This window comes from Macaca mulatta, chromosome X (assembly GCF_049350105.2).
Source record: "Macaca mulatta isolate MMU2019108-1 chromosome X, T2T-MMU8v2.0, whole genome shotgun sequence".
Lineage (NCBI taxonomy): Eukaryota > Metazoa > Chordata > Mammalia > Primates > Cercopithecidae > Macaca > Macaca mulatta.
Window position 1 is genome coordinate 92100223 of NC_133426.1, and position 14666 is coordinate 92114888.

General features: G+C 36.0%; 1 pseudogene; it reads right to left on the reverse strand.

Annotated features, from left to right (window-relative positions):
- Positions 1 to 12222: 12222 nt before the first annotated feature.
- LOC694377 (small ribosomal subunit protein mS31 pseudogene) lies at positions 12223 to 13359 on the reverse strand (annotated as a pseudogene).
- Positions 13360 to 14666: the final 1307 nt, after the last annotated feature.

A 14666-nucleotide genomic window follows, 5' to 3' on the forward strand; every position in this document is an offset into this window, starting at 1 on the left:
TATTAATATGAATTATTTATACCCGTAGGCTGGTGGGGCATGTGTAAATTCAGGTTCTAACGGAAATTTCTTTCTCCCTGACCTTAATTCTTTGTTGTTCTAATTATTCTACTTACACACTCCTACTGAATCTGTTCTTTGTCCTCATTATGACCTTTATTCCAATACCCCCCTCCTACATCTCAAAATAATTCTGGTTTTAATTGCCACCTATTCAATAGGGATCCCATTGTCATCAATAGAAACAATGCTGACAATAATAAGAATGGTGTAAATAAAGCATCAGAAACAAAAGCTACAACCAATTACTTACAATATGCCAAGAATATTTCACGCAGTATTTTATTTAATCTTCACTATGACAGCAATAGTAATAGGAACTATTTTCTGAGCACTGACTATGTATTGAACACTGCTAGGTGCTTTATGTACACTGTCTCATTTAATTATCTCAACACTATCAGGTATGTACTAATACTATTCTCATTTTAAAGATTAGGAAATTTAGATTCAGAAAGTTTAAGTAACTCCCTGCTGCCTCACTCCCATCATTATTATTATTTTCACCATAGAATATCCTTTAATTTCTGGCTCACTAACTTTCTAGGATGTAAATATGGATTTTTGTGACAGAGACAGACAGTAACAGCATTCTAAACAAGATATAAGTGTATTTGACCTTTATGTAAATATTTAAGCTAGTATGTCTTCTTCTATAAAGTCATGATGGAGTTCAAATTATTTCTATTTCCATGGTCTGCTGTCTTTAAGATATTCTTCTCATTCACATAGTCCAAAATTTTCCACCCTACGTCTGCATTCCACCTAGTACCAGCTTGAAGTGGGAAACAGGAGAAGGCATAACTCTCCCCTTTAAGGACACAACTTGGACTTTGTGTGTATCACTTCTTCTCACATCTCATTAGTCAGAATGTAGTTACATGGCCATATCTAGTTGGAAAGGAAGCTAGGAAATAAAACTTTATTCTGAGTAGTCCTGTGTCCAGCTAAAAGTAATGGACTTTAGTACTACAGCAGAGAAGGAGACAATCAGTCATCTCTACCATATTTGCTCATTTCTAGCTGTGGATGATGTTTGCCATTCACTCTTATTTCTAAGGCAAAGGGCTTTGCTAGAAAGGTTGCAAAAACCATCCTGATTTTGTGCTCTGATCTCAGCTAGACTTTTCCTACTGGTTACAAGTTCCTTCTAGCATCTTTGGGAATTCTCTATGGTCTTCTTCATTGTAATGATTCCAAACATTTTATATTTCCTTCAAAGTACCCAACCCCACCGTAGCATTTTTTTCTTGCCTCTTTATGAAAAAATTAAATATTACCCATATGACATCTCTCTCAATATCTTTCTCCCAATCTTAAAAATTACTCTGCATTCCTGCTTTTTTTTTCTTTTGTATTTGAGAAAGTGCATCCCATTTGCCAAAGTTACCCCTCTATTTATGTCTTGATGTCACCTCTAACTGCATCCTCTATACCTTGTTCCAATGAGTTATTGATTCCCAAATCTGATCTTCAATCTCAGCTTATGTTCTGCTTGCAAACATTTTCAATTTCTCTTAATTCCAAAACACATTTCGTAGACCCAGCAATACTTTCAAGCTATTATCATCCTTTTTTTCTTTTCTTTTCTGGCATTTTAAAATTTTTTTGTTTTTTCTCAGTTTTAGTGAGGTATAATTGACAAATAAAAATTGTACGTATTTAAGGGGTACAACTTCATGTTTTGGTATACATACACATTGTAAAATGATTACCACAAGCAAGTTAATTAACATATCTATCACCTCATGTAGTTACTTTTTTGGTGTGTGTGGTTACTATACTTAAGAGCTACTCTCCTAGCAAATTTCAAGGATACAATACAATATTATTTACTATAGTGACCATGCTATATATTAGGTCTCCAGAACTGACTTATAACTGAGAGTTTGTTCCCTTTGACTAATACCTCCTTATGTCCCTCAGCCCCCTACCCCTGGTAGTTATCCTTCTATTCTTTTTTTATGAGTTTGATTTTTTAGATTCCATGTATAAATGAGATAATGTGTATTTTTCTTTCTGTGTCTGACTTATTTCACTTAGCATAATGTCATCCAGGTTCATCCATGTTTTTGCGAATGGCAGGATTTCATTCTTTTTAAAAGCTGAACAATATTTCATAGTGTATATATTCCATATTTTCTTTATCCATTCATCTGTAAACAGGCACTTAGTTTGTAAGCTATTGTAAATAATGATGAAATGAACATGGCAGTGAAGGTATCTCTTTGAGATAGTGATTTTTATTTCTTTTCAATATGTAACCGGAAGTGGGATTGCTGCATCATATAATAGTTCATTTTTAATATTTTAAGAAGCCACCATACTGTTTCCATAATGGTTGTGCCAATTCACATCCCCACCAGCAATGCATAAGAGTTCACTTTTCTCCACATCCTCACCAATACTTATCTTTTTGTGATAAAAGCCTTTCAAACAGGTGTGAAGAGATAGTTTGTGGTTTTGATATGCATTTTCTTGATGGTTAGTGATGTTCAGCACCTTTTCATATACCTGTTGGCCATTTCTATGTCTGCTTTGGAATAATGTCTGTTCAGTGCCTTTACCCATATGAAATCAGGCTATTTTGTTTTTATTTTTGTTTTGCTTTGCTTGTTTATTTGCTATTGAGTTGTAAGAGTTGCTTATATATTTTGTGCATTAACCTCTTATAAGATAAATAGTTTGCCAAGATATTTTCCTCTTCCATAGATTATTTTTTATTCTGTTTATTGTTTCATTTTTGTGCAGAAACTTCATAGTTTGAAGTAGTTTCACTTGTTTATTTCTGCTTTTATTGTCTATGTTTTTGCTGTTATACCAAAGAAATTATTGTTAAGATGAATATTAGGAAATTTTCCTCCATTTTTTTTCTAGAAGTCTTATGATTTCAAGTCTTTAATCCATTTTAGTTTGTTTTTGTGTATAGAGTAAGCAAAGGATCCAATTTTATTTTTCTTGCATGTGGATATTCAGTTTTCTCAGCATCATTTATGGGAGAGACTACTCTTTCATTTTATATTCTTGGCACTTTCAGCAAAGATTAGATGACTGAATATGCATGGGTGTATTTCTGGACTTTCTATTCTATTCCATTGGTCTATGTGTTTGTTTTTATGCTGGTGCCATATGGTTTTATTTCTGTAGCTTTGTAATATAATTTGAAATAAGCACCTGCTTTGCTTTCTTTTGCTCAAGATTTCTTTAGCTACTTGGAATCTTTTATGGTCTTAGATGAATTTTAGAATTGTTTTTTCTATTTCTGTAAAACATGCAATTGGAATTTTGAATAAGATTGAATTGACCTATAGATTGCTTTGGGTAGTATAGACATTTTGAAAATATTGATTCTTCTGATCCATGGACACACAATATCTTTTCAATTATTTGTGTCTTTTTCAATTTATTTCATCAATGCTTTAGAGTTTTCATTGTACAGATCTTCCACTTCCTTGGTTAAACCTGCTTCTAAAAGTATTTTATTTTTGTGTGCTATTGTAAATGTGCTTGTTTGCTTAATTTTTTTCAATTCGTTTGTTATTAGTGTTTAGAAACACAATTGATTTTGGTATGTTCATTTCGCATTTTGTATTTTTACTGAATTTTTCCATTAGTTCTAATAGTTTTAGATGGAGTCTTTAGGGTAATTTTTATATAAGATTATGTAATTTGAAGATACAATTCTAATTATTTCCTTTATATTTGAGTGACTTTCATTTATTTTCCTTTCCTAATTGCTCTGGCTAAGATTTCTACTTCTATGCTGAATAAAAGTTGTGAGAATGGGTATCCTTGTTTTGTTCCTAGAGCAAAGGCTTTCAACTTTGCACTGTTAAATATTATGTTAACTGTGGGTTTGTCATATATGGCATCTATTATTTTGAGGTACATTCCTTCTATACCTAATATTTTGAGACATTTTATCATAGAGTGCTGAATTTTGTTAAATTCTTTTTTCTACATCTATTGATAATATAATAATAAGGCTTTTGTCCTTCATTCTGTTTATTTGACATATTGCATTTACTGATTTGTGTATGTTGAAACATCCTTACATCCCAGGAGTAAATTCAAATTTATCATGTTGTGTGATCCTTTTAATGTGTTGCTGAATTCACTTTGCTAGTATTTTGTTGAGGATTTTTTGCATCTATATTTATTAGAGATATTGGCCTGTAATCCTCTTTTCTTGGAATGTGCTTCTCTGGCTTTGGTATCAGGATAATGGTGGCCTTGTAAAATGAGTTCGTAAGTGTTCCCTCCTTTTCAATTTTTAGAAGAGTTTGAGAATCAATACTAGTTCTTTAAGTCTTTGGTAGAATTCACCAGTGAAGTCATCAGGTCCTGGGCTTTTATTTGATAAGAAATTTTGGTTACTGAGTCAATCTCCTTACTTGATGTTGGTCTGTTGAGACTTTCTATTTCTTCATGATTCAGTCTTGGTAGGTTGTGTGTTTCTAAGAATTTATTCACTTCTACTAGGTTACATAATTTATTGGCAAATAATCATTCACAGTAGTTTCTTATGATACTTTGTATTTCTGTGCTATAAGTTGTAATGTCCCCTTCCTGTATCCAAGTGTTCTCATTGTTCAATGCCCACCTATGAGTGAGAACATGTAGTGTTTGGTTATTTGTCCTTCTGATAGTTTGCTGAGAATAATGGTTTCTACCTTCATCCATGTCCCTGCAAAGGACATGAATGCATCCTTTTTTGTGGCTGCATAGTATTCCATGGTGTATATGTGCCACATTTTCTTAATCCAGTCTATCATTGATGGACATTTGGGTTGGTTCCAAGCCTTTGCTATTGTGAATAGTGCTGCAGTAAACATACGTGTGCATATATCTTTATATCAGCAAGATTTATAATCCTTTGGGTATATACCCAGTAATGGGATGGCTGGGTCAAATGGTATTTCTAGTTCTAGATCCTTGAGGAATTGCCACACTGTCTTCCACAATGGTTGAACTAGTTTACAGTCCCACCAACAGTGTAAAAGTGTTCCTATTTCTCCATATCCTCTCCAGCACCTGTCATTTCCTGACTTTTTAATGATCACCATTCTAACTGGTGTGAGATGGTATCTCATTGTGGTTTTGACTTGCATTTCTCTGATGACCAGTGATGATGAGGATTTTTTCAGATGTCTGTTGGCTGCATAAATGTCTTCTTTTGAGAAGTGTCTGTTCATATCCTTCACCCATTTTTTGATGTTTTTTGTTGTTGTTGTTGTTTCTCTTGTAAATTTATTTGAGTTCTTTGTAGGTTCTGGATATTAGCCCTTTGTCAGATGAGTAGATTGCAAAAAATTCCTCCCATTCTATAGGCTGCCTGTTCACTCTGATGGTAATTTCTTTTGCTGTGCAGAAGGTCTTCAGTTTAATTAGATCTCATTTATCTACTTTGGCTTTTGTTGCCATTGTTTTTGGTGTTTTAGTCATGAAGTCCTTGCCCATGCCTATGGCCTGAATGGTATTGCCTAGGTTTTCTTCTAGGGTTTTTATGGTTTTAGGTCTAACATTTAAGTATTTAATCCATCTTGAATTAATTTTTGTATACAGTGTAAGGAAGGGATCCCGTTTCAGCTTTCTACATATGGTTAGCCAGTTTTCCCAGCACCATTTATTAAATAGAGAATCCTTTCCCCATTTCTTGTTTTTGTCAGGTTTGTCAAAGGTCAGATAGTTATAGATGTGTGGTATTATTTCTGAGGGCTCTGTTCTGTTCCATTGGTCTATATCTCTGTTTTGGTACCAGTACCATGCTGTTTTGGTTACTGTAGCCTTGTAGTATAATTTGAAGTCAGATAGCGTGATGCCTCCAGCTTTGTTCTTTTGTCTTAGGATTGTCTTGGTAATGCGGGCTCTGTTTGGTACCATATGAACTTTAAAGTAGTTTCTTCCAATTCTATGAAGAAAGTCATTGGTAACTTGATGGGGATGGCATTGAATCTATAAATTACCTTCAGCAGTATGGCCATTTTCATGGTATTGATTCTTCCTATCCATGAGCATGGGATGTTCTTCCATTTGTTTGTGTCCTGTTTTATTTTGTTGAGCAGTGGCTTGTAGTTCTCCTTGAAGAGGTCCTTCACATCCTTTTTAAGTTGGATTCCTAGGTATTTTATTCTCTTTGAAGCAATTGTGAATGGGAGCTCACTCATGATTTGGCTCTCTGTTTGTCTGTTATTGGTGCATAGGGATGCTTGTGATTTTTGCACATTGATTTTGCACCCTGAAACTTTGCTGAAGTTGCTTATCAGCTTAAAGAGATTTTGGGCTGAGACAATGGGGTTTTCTAAATATACAATCATGTCATCTGCAAACAGGGACAATTTGACTCCCTCTTTTCCTACTTGAATACCCTTTATTTCTTTCTCCTGCCTGATTGCCCTGGCCAGAACTTCCAATACTATGTTGAATAGGAGTGGTGAGAGAGGGCATCCCTGTCTTTTGCCAGTTTTCAAAGGGAATGCTTCCAGTTTTTGCCTATTCAGTATGATATTGGCTGTGGGTTTCTCATAAATGCCTCTTATTATTTTGAGATATGTCCCGTCAATACCGAATTTATTGAGAGTTTTTAGCATGAAGGGCTGTTGAATTTGAATTTTGTCAAAGGCCTTTTCTGCATCTATTGAGATAATCATGTGGTTTTTTTTATCGTTGGTTCTGTTTTTATGCTGTATTACGTTTATTGATCTTCATTTGTTGAACCAACCTTGCATTCTAGGGATGAAGCCCACTTGATCATGGTGGATAAGCATTTTGATGTGCTGCTGGATTTGGTTTGCCAGTATTTTATTGAGGATTTTTGCATTAATGTTCATCAGGGATATTAGTCTAAAATTCTCTTTTTTTGTTGTGTTTCTGTCAGGCTTTGTTATCACGATGATACTGGCCTCATAAAATGAGTTAGGGAGGATTCCCTCTTTTTCTATTAATTGGAATAGTTTCAGAAGGAATGGTACCAGCTCCTCCTTATACCTCTGGTAGAATTTGGCTGTGAACTAGTCTTGTCCTGGACTTTTTTTGTTGGTCAGCTATTAATTATTGCCTCAATTTAAGAGCTGTTATTGGTCTATTCAGGGATTCAACTTCTTCCTGGTTTTTTCTTGGGAGGGTGTATGTGTCCAGGAATTTATCCAGTTGTTTATTTAAGGTCTCCATCTTTTCTTAACGTAACCATTTATTACTATCAACTTCCCTCTTAAGACTACTTTTGCTGCATTCTGTAAGATTTGGTATCTTGCATTTCCATTTTTACCTGTTTCAAGATATCTTTTAACTTTTTTTTTTTATTATTTCTTCTTTGACCCATTGGTTAAGGAGTGTGATTTTAATTTCCACATATTTGTTAATTTTCAGTTTTCTTCCTGTTATTAACTTCATGTTTTACATACTTGTTGAAAAAGATGTTTGATATGATTTCAAACTTCTTAAATTTGTTAAGACTTTTTTGCGGCCTAACATGATCTATCATGAAGAATGTTCCATGTGTAGTTGGGACATATGTGATTTCTGGTACTGTTGGATAGAATGTTCTGTATATGTGAAGTCCATTTGATCTAAAGTACAGTTCAAGTCCAATGTTTCCTAATTAATTTTTTGTATGGATGATCTATCCATTATTAAACATTGTATTGATATGGTTTGGCTCTGTGTTCCCACCCACATCTCATGTCAAATTGTAATCCCCATGTATCAGGGGAGGGGCCTGGTGGGAGGAAATTGGATCATGGGGGTGATTTCCTTCTTGTTTTTCTTGTGAAGGTGAGTGAGTTCTCACAAACTGTAATGGTTTAAAAGTGTGTGCCACTTCCCCCTTCACTCTCTCTCTCTCTCTCCTGCCCTGCCATGCTTGTTTCCCCTTCACCTTCTGCTGTGATTGTAAGTTTTCTGAGGCCTCCCAGCCATTTTTTTTTTCTTTACAGCCTGCATAACTGTGAGTAAATTAAACCTCTTTTCTTCATAAATTACCCAGTCTCAGCTAGTTCTTTATGGCAATGTGAGAACAAACTAATACAGAAAATTGGGACCAAAAGAGTGAGGCACTGCTATAAAGGTACCTGAAAATGTGAAAGGCACTTTGGGAGCAGGGCAGGGGCTGGTACAGTTTAGAGGGGTCAGAAGAAGACACGAAGATGTGGGAAGGTTTGGAACTTTGTAGAGACTTGTTGAATGGTTTTGACCAAAATGCTGATAGTGATGTGGACAATGAAATCCAGGTGGAGTTGGTCTCAGATGGAGATGAGGAACTTATTGGGAACTGGAGTAAAGGTCACTCTTGCTATGTTTTACCAAAGAGACCGGGGACATTTTTCCTCTGTTGTAGAGATCTGTGGAACTTTGAAGCTGAGAGAGATTATTTAGGGTATCTGGCAGAAGAAATTTCTAAGCTACAAAGTGTTCAAGATGTGGTCTGGTTGCTCCTTACATCATGCAGTAATATGCTCTCACAAAGAGATGGTCTGAAATTGGGACTCATATTTAAAAGGGAAGTAGAGCATAAAAGTTTGGAAAATTCACAGTCTGACCATGTGGTAGAAAAGAAAAAACCCATTATCTGGGAAGGAATTAAAGCCAGCTGCAGAAATTCACATAAGTAAACAGGAGCCAAATGTTAATAGCCAAGACAGTAGGAGAAAGTTTCTTCAGAGCATGCCAAAGACCATTGCATCCCCTCCCATCACATGCCCTGAGGCCAAGGGAAAAAATGGGTTTTGTGGGCCACATTCTAGGAGCAGTTGATCTTTGCAGTGTCATCACATGTTTCCCTGTGCCCCAGTTGCTCCATCTCCAGCCATAGCTAAAAGGTGCCAAGGTACAGCTTGGGCCATTGCTTCAGAGGGTGCAAGCCCCAAGCATTGGCAGCCTCCACATGGTGTTGGGCCTTCAGGTGCACAGAAGACAGGAGTTGAGGTCTGGGAACCTCTGCCTAGATTTCAGAGGATGTATGGAAATTCCTGGATGTCCAGGCAGAAGTCTTCTGCAGAAGCAGAGCCCTCATGGAGAACCTCTGCTATGGCAGTGCAGAGGGTAAATGTGGGCTTAGAGTCCCCATACAGAGTCCCCACTGGGGCACTTCCAAGTGGAACTGTTAGAAGAGGACCACCATCCTCCAGGCCCCAGAATGGTAGATCTACCAACAGCTTGCACCATGCACCTGGAAAAGCCACAGGCACTCCACACCAGCCCATGAAAACAGCTATGAGGGATGTACCCTGCAGAGCCACATAGGTGGTGCTGCTCAAGGCTTTAAAAGCCCATCCTTTGTATCGGCATGCTCTGGACGTGAGACATGAAGTCAAAGGGGATTATTTTGGAGCTTTGAGATTTAATGACTGCCCTCCTGGGTTTCGGATTTGAGTGGGGCCTGTAGCCCCTTTGTTTTGGCCAATTTCTCCCTTTTGGAATGAGAGCATTTACTCAGTGCCTGTACCCCATTGTATCTTGGAATTAACTAACTTGTTTTTTTGTTGTTGTTGGTTTTTGTTTTTTTGGTTTTTTATTTCACAGGCTTATAGGCAGAAAGGAATTATCTTGTCTCAGATGAGACTTTGGACTTGGACTTTTGAGTTAATGCTGGAATGAGTTAAGACTTTGGGTGACTGTTGGGAAGACAAGATTGATTTTAAAATGTGAGAAGAACATGACATTTTGGAGGGCCAGAGGTGGAATGATATAGTTTGCCTCCATGTCCCCACCCAAGCCTCATGTCAAATTGTAATTCCCATGTATCAGGAGAGGAGCTTGGTGGGGGTGATTGGATCATTGGGGCAGATTTCTCCCTTGCTGTTCTCATGATAGTGAGTGAGTTCTCATGAGATGTGATGGTTTAAAAGTGTGTCACACTTAATTACTGTAACTCTATAAGAAGTTTGTTCTTTTTCTTCAAGAATTCTTGGCTATTCTAAATCTGTTGCAGTTCCATGTAAATTTTAGAATTAGCTTGTCAATTTTCCATGGAAAATGCTACCAGTATTTTGATTGGTATTGCATTGAACCTATTGCTCAATTTGGGGGAAACTGACATCTTAACATTATTCAGCTTACTGATCCATAACTGTGACATATGTCTCAATTTGTTTAGGTCTTTTAAAATTCCCTCATCAATGTTTTATAGTGTTAGTATAAAGGTCTTGCACATTTTATCAAATATTGTATAGGTGCTTAAGGTGGTTTGAAGCCGTGGTAAAAGTTAATTGTTTCATTTTCCAATTGTTTCTTGCTAATATAAGATATACAATTGAATGTGTATATTAATTTTCTATCCAGTGGTCTTGCTAAATTTGCTTAATATTTCAAAAAGTTTCTTTGTAGATTATTTTTGGTCTTTGTACATAACTATGTCATTTGTGAATGAAGAAAATTTTGTTTATCTTTTCTAATCTTTATACATTTTACTTATTTTTCTTGCTTATTATGTTGACCAGATTTTACTTACTTACTTTACCATGTTATAGTGACCAGTATCTCAAGCACAGTGTTGATTAGAAGTGGTCATAGTGGCCATCTATGTTTTGTTCTCGATGTCAAGAGGAAAGCATTCAATATTTTACAAATGAGTAGTCTATCTCTAAGTGTCCTTTGTAAGAATAAGGTAGTTTGCACTTCTTCCTAGTTTGCTAAGAGTTGATATCATCAACAACTCTTCACCTTTATCAAATGCTTTTTCTGCATCTACTGAGATAAAGATGTGATTTTTTTCTTACATAATCTGTTAATATCATTTATTGATTAATTGTTATTGCTAAAAAAATCTTTTTACTACTGGGATAAAGCCCACTTAGTAATTATCTATTATTCTTTTTATATATTGCTGGATTCAATTTGATAATATTTTGTTTGGAGTTTTTAATTCATGTTTTTGCAGTTTTCCTTTTTTGTGGTTCTTGTCAGGTTTTGGTATCAGTTTTATGATGGCTTCACAAAGCAAATTTTTTAATACTCTCCCTTTCTTGTATATTAAGAGTTCTTGTTAAATTGGCATTGCTTCTTACTTAACTGTCCAGAAGAATTCACCTGGTAAGGCATATGGATGTAGAATTTTCATGTGGTAAGGTTTTTCATTATGAATTGAAGGATTTTAATACTCACAGAATATTATATTTTAAAATTTCTTCTTATTTCATTTTGGCAAGTTGTTAATAAATTTATAAGTTAAATAAATTTGTCCATTCCATTTAACTTATAAAATTCATTGACCTTAGTTATTTAGAGCATTCTCTCATTTTCTTTACAATGTCTTTAGGATCTGTATTGGTGTTTCTTTTTCATTCTTGACATTAGCAATTTCTGTTGTGCTCCTTTGTTTTTTGGAATCAGTCTTTGCTAGAGGCTTATTAATTTTGTGAAACATTTCAAAGGACCAACTTTTATTTTTTTTAATTGTTTCTATCTCACATCTGTGTTTTATTTCATTGATTTCTTTTCTTATATATGTATTGTTTCCTCATTTCTGCTTTCTTTTGTTTTAATTTGTCATCCTTTTCCTAGTCTTTGATATGGAAGTTTAGGTAATTGATTTTTAACATTTTATTTTTTCTCATATATGCATTTAAAGATATAAATAACCCTCCAGAGCTGCTTTATCTGCTTCCCACAGATTTTGATATACCGTATTTTTATTATTACTTAAGTTCAAAATATTGTCTGCTTTCCATTATATATGAAAATGTGTATCTTAATTTCTAAACATTTGAATATATTTTCTCTATCTTTCTGTTATTTTCTTCTATATTAATTCTACTGTATACAGAGAACATATTCCATATGATTTCAGTCCCTGAAATGTATGGTCTTGCATCACATCCTAGTATTTGATTCATCTTGGTAAATAATCCATATAAACTTGAAAAAACATATATTCTGCAGTGGCTTCATGTAATGTTCTGTATACGCTAATTAGGTTGAGTTCTATAATTATATTGTTTGAATCTTCTATATCCTTACTTTGCTTTTTTTCTAGTAAAATTATTTTATTTAGTTGTAATATCCATCTCTAATTGTTTGAAATAAAAATTTCCATGATCTTACTTGAACTGTACATTACTTTCTTTTAGAATGTCCTTTTTTTCATTAAAATAGTTTGTAAACCACTCTATATGCTCAACCTTCTGTTTAACCCTAAGATATGAGTTTTTGGAAAGGCCACAGTCATCAGCTCCATGAAGTGGCATATTGGTCCTTATTTTGGAAAGCCCTTCAAGTGTTCCTCCAGAAACATATGTTCATGAAATTCTGAACAACCATCATCAAAACCTGCTTCATTGTTAATTGGGAACTCCCACAGTTTCCCCTCCTTTGTCCACTGGATCGGCTTTTCAAATGCATTCTGAAGAGGTTGTTCATTTACTGTGGCTAACTGCTTAGCAAATTCCACATCCCAAAGTGAAGGTGATGTGTCTGTTTCAGGTGCTTATTTAGTAACTGCTGTCATGTCAAAAATATTAAGTCTTTTCCCCGCCAATATATTTTTCCTACATCTTTTTCTAAGATCAGTGGTCTTCTCCTTGGCCAGGATAATTGTCATAGCCTTCGTCAAACTGAATCTGATGCTCTGGTCTTGAACGAACTCTAGTTGTAGCAGATCTGGCAACTTTCATATCTATATTGTTGCTGAAACTAATTTTAGGTCTCTCTGCATCTCTCTGTGCCCTTGACTCTTTGTCATGCTGCTGGAACAGCCTCAGCAGCTTGACTTGGTTGTTTGCTTGTCAAAAGGGAGAGAATCTGCCACATCAGATGCAGCAGCCACCAGCTCAAGACTCAGGGGCTCAATTCTCTTCTTTGGAGCATGTTCTGTAGCTCTTTGAAGCCTGCCAAGTGTAGCTTCCAAACTTTTAAGTGGTCTTCTGTTGGGGGGCTTTGTTGTTTGTACATTTACTGTGCTTAATTCAACTTTCACGCCCTTACTAATGCTTAACAAGTCTTTCTTGTATTTTCCTTTTCACTGTCTTGGCTCTCTGAAGTCTCCTTGGAAGTCTCATCAGTTCGAACCCACTGCTCATCTTTCTTGGTACGGATCATGCTGTTAGTGCCAAAATATCTTTGGATTTATTTTTTTGTCCTGACCGTTCCGAGCCGAGCAGCCAGTAGCACAATCGCAGCAGCTGATGTCTCTGGGCTTCCAGAGAACAAAGGGTGGTGGGAAAGGGGGCGAAAAGATAGGAACCATCGAGACTCTAGGAAACATCGCCGAGACACAAATCGAACCAAGAAGGCAACTGAAATGGTGTCCGCTGTCAAACATGTCCCCTGCCCTCTCTTTTGCTTTTGGTCTGATTGTTCTATCATTTACTGGGAGATATGTGGTAACATCACCAACAATGACTCAGGATTTGCCTATGACTCTTCTTATTCTGTTGATTTTTGGTTAATATATTTTGAAGATACATACATCAATTTAGGACTATTGTGCTGCCTGTTGGAACAGACATTTTGTCATGAAATGCAATTATTTATTTCTAACTATGTTAATTTGCATTTCCCTGATGATTTGTGATGTTAAGCTTTTTTTCCCCCCATATACTGGTTCACCATTTGTTTCTTGGTTTTTGCTTTTGGAGGTCTTATGAGGTTTTATTCATCCTTTAGAACGGTGACCCTGTTGGTACAAAGAGGTGAAAGCAGTGAGGTTTCCAGAGCTGTGAGCATTTGGAATTAGTTGCCCAGAACGCCTTCTCACCTGGACACAAACTCCTTTTCCTTGAGCAGAACCTGTTCATTTTTTTCCGAATATGTATGCCTCTGGCCCAGTGATTAGTGCAGGGTTGGGAATATACCTCAAGAAAAGCTAATGAGAATGTTCCCCAGGACTTTTTTTTTTTTTTTTTTTTTTTTTTATTTATTTTTTTTTTTTGCCAGAGCTATGTCAACTCTTGTCTGTTTCCACTGGGATTGTTCAGCTATTGGGATATAAATTTGGAGCTACTAGCAATTGTCTTGCATAGCATGGCAGGCAAACTGAGATCAGGCAGCAATAAGCAGAGTTGAAAAGTAGAGAAATTGAGCCCTGACAATATTATTTGCCGTCCCTGATCCAGTCATACCTGAAACCTCCACAAATCTCCATTATGCAAGTTGGTAAATTCCCCTCTTAAGCCTAGGCCAATTGGAGGCAGAACATTGTCCCATGTAATGGCAGTACAATCAATTAGGAGACTATTTCAAAAGTCTCCATGACTGCCACAATTTGACAGCAAGATAAGAAAAACTTTGGAATCTACCATAGAGGCACTTTACTGAATAATTTAATCAAGAAGCACTGTTTTAAGCAAAAGTCATAGTAAACTTAAAGGTATTTTCATTCACCTTATGTGTATGTTTTTATAGCTGGGTTTTTTTCCTGCAGTTCCTTTACATACTCCTCACTCGTTTCTATCCCTATCTCCTTTTTTTAATTTAAATTTTTTTTTTTTTTTTTTTTTTTTTTTGAGACGGAGTCTCACTCTGTCGCCCGGGCTGGAGTGCAGTGGCACGATCTCAGCTCACTGCGAGCTCCACCTCCCGGGTTTACTCCATTCTCCTGCCTCAGCCTCCTGTGTAGCTGGGACTACAGGCGCCCACCACCTCGCCCGGCTAGTTTTTTTGTATTTTTTAGT